The sequence below is a fragment of the Triticum dicoccoides genome, chromosome 4A (genome assembly GCF_002162155.2).
Source record: "Triticum dicoccoides isolate Atlit2015 ecotype Zavitan chromosome 4A, WEW_v2.0, whole genome shotgun sequence".
Taxonomy (NCBI): domain Eukaryota; kingdom Viridiplantae; phylum Streptophyta; class Magnoliopsida; order Poales; family Poaceae; genus Triticum; species Triticum dicoccoides.
This window is the reverse complement of record NC_041386.1, coordinates 573,506,450-573,509,285: the sequence shown is the minus strand read 5'-3', so window position 1 is coordinate 573,509,285 and position 2,836 is coordinate 573,506,450.

Here is a 2,836-nt window from a genome sequence, read left to right as displayed (position 1 = left end):
AAGAACAATCCCCCAAAGCAGTTTTGTGAATGGAGATTTGAGCAAGGAGATCGGAAATAGCAGCAAGATGAGCTAGAACTCGGGTTTGAGCTGGTGGGTGATTTTTTCTGGAGGAAGACGGAGTGTGTGGCTGCAAGGATAAGTGGAGGGGACCCTCGTGGGGCCCATGAGGCAGGGGTGCGCCAGGGGGGTGGGCGCGCCCTCCACACTCGTGGCCAGGTGGCTGCTCCCCCTGATGTGTTCTCAGTGCCAGATATTCTTAAATATTCTAGAAGAAAATCATATTTCATTTTCGGGGCATTTGGAGAACTTTTATTTTCGGGGTATTTTTTATTGCATGGATAATTCAGAAAACAGACAGAAAATACTATTTTTGTTTTATTTAATTTAAATAACAGAAAGTAAAAGGAGGGTACAGAGAGTTGTGTTTTCTAAATTCATCCATCTCATGCTCATCAAAAGGAATCCACTAACAAGATTGATCAAGTCTTGTTAACAAACTCATTCCGAATAACATGAAACCGGAGAATTTTCGAATAACACTAGGTTATCTCAGCGGGGATATGCTTTTCCTCAACAATAAGAATATCATATTTCTTCTTGACAGTAGGAAGAGGAAATTCAAAACCTCCAATAGTAATAGTTGAAATTTTTCCAATAGAATTGATACTGTGGACTTGAGGTTGTTTCCTCGGAAAGTGTACCGTATGCTCATTACCATTAACATGAAAAGTGACATTGCCTTTGTTGCAATCAATAACAGCCCCTGCAGTATTCAAAAAGGGTCTACCAAGGATAATCGACATACTATCGTCCTCGGGAATATCAAGAATAACAAAGTCCGTTAAAATAGTAATGTTTGCAACCACAACAGGCACATCCTCACAAATACCAACAGGTATAGCAATTGATTTATCAGCCATTTGCAAAGATATTTCAGTAGGTGTCAAGTTATTCAAATCAAGTCTACGATATAAAGAAAGAGGCATAACACTAACACCGGCTCCGAGATCACATAAAGCAGTTTTAACATAGTTTCTCTTAATGGATCATGGTATAGTTGGTACTCATGGATCTCCAAGTTTCTTTGGTATTCCACCCTTAAAAGTATAATTAGCAAGCATGGTGGAAATTTTAGCTTCCAGTATCTTTCTCTTATTTGTAACAATATATTTCACGTACTTAGCATAAGGATTCATTTTAAGCATATCAGTCAAACGCATACGCAAAAAGATAGGTCTAATCATTTCAGCAAAGCGCTCAAAATCCTCATCATTGTTTTTTTTGGATGGTTTAGGAGGAAAAGGCATGGGTTTCTGAACCCATGGTTCTCTTTCTTTACCGTGCTTCCTAGCAATGAAGTCTCTCTTATCATAATGTTGATTCTTTCATTGTGGGTTATCAAGATCAACAACAGGTTCAATCTCTACATCATCATTATTGCTAGGTTGAGCATCAACATGAACATCATCATTAACATTATCACTAGGTTCATGTTCGTTACCAGATTGTGTTTCAGCATCAGAAATAGAAATATCATTGAGATTCTCAGGCTGTCAACAACAGGTTCACTAGAAGCATGCAAAGTCCTATCATTTTTATTTTTCTTCCTCTTAGAAGAACTAGGTGCATCAACATTAGTTTTCTGAGAATCTTTCTCAATTATCTTAGGATGGCCCTCATGATACAAAGGTTCCTGAGTCATTTTACCCCCTCTAGTCACAACTCTAACAGCATTATCATTTTTCTTATTGTTTAATTCATTGAGCAAATCATTCTGAGCCTTAAGTACTTGTTCTACTTGAGTGGTAACCATAGAAGCATGTTTACTAATAAGTTTGAGTTCACCTTTAACACTAGCCATATAATCACTCAAGTGTTCAAGCATATCAACATTGCGTTTCAATTGTCTACCAACATAAGCATTGAAGTTTTCTTGTTTAACAATAAAATTATCAAACTCATCCAAGCATTGGCTAGCAGACTTATAACAAGGAATATCACCTTCATCAATTCTATAGAGAGAATTTACCTTTACTACCTATGTCGGGTTATCAAGACCATGTATCTCTTCAATAGGTGGTAAATTCTTAACATCTTCAGCTTTAATACCTTTTTCTTTCATAGATTTCTTTGCCTCTTGCATATCTTCAGGACTGAGAAATAGAATACCCCTTTTCTTCAGAGTTGGCTTAGGAGTTGGTTCAAGAAGTGTCCAATTATTTTCATTAGTCAACATATTATTCAATAGCAATTCAGCTTGATCAATAGTTCTTTCCCTGAAAACACAACCAGCACAACTATCCAGGTGGTCTCTGGAAGCATCGGTTAGTCCATTATAAAAGATATCAAGTATTTTATTTGTCTTTGAGAGGATGATCAGGCAAAGCACTAAGTAATTGGAGAAGCCTCCCCCAAGCTTGTGGGAGACTCTCTTCTTCAATTTGCACAAAATTATATATTTCCCTTAGAGCATCCTGTTTCTTATGAGCGGAAAAATATTTAGCAGAGAAGTAATAAATCATATCCTGGGGACTACACACACAACCAGGATCAAGAGAATTAAACCATGTTTTAGCATCACCCTTTAATGAGAACGGAAATAACTTAAGGATAAAGTAATAGCGAGTTTTCTCATCATGAGTAAACAGGGTGGCCATATCATTTAATTTAGTAAGATGTGCCACAACAGTTTCAGATTCATAACCATAGAAAGGATCAGATTCAACCAAAGTAATCAACTCAGGATCGACAGAGAAATCATAATCCTTATCAGAAATAAAGATAGGTGAAGTAGCAAAAGCAGGGTCATATTTCATTCTAGCATTCAAAGACT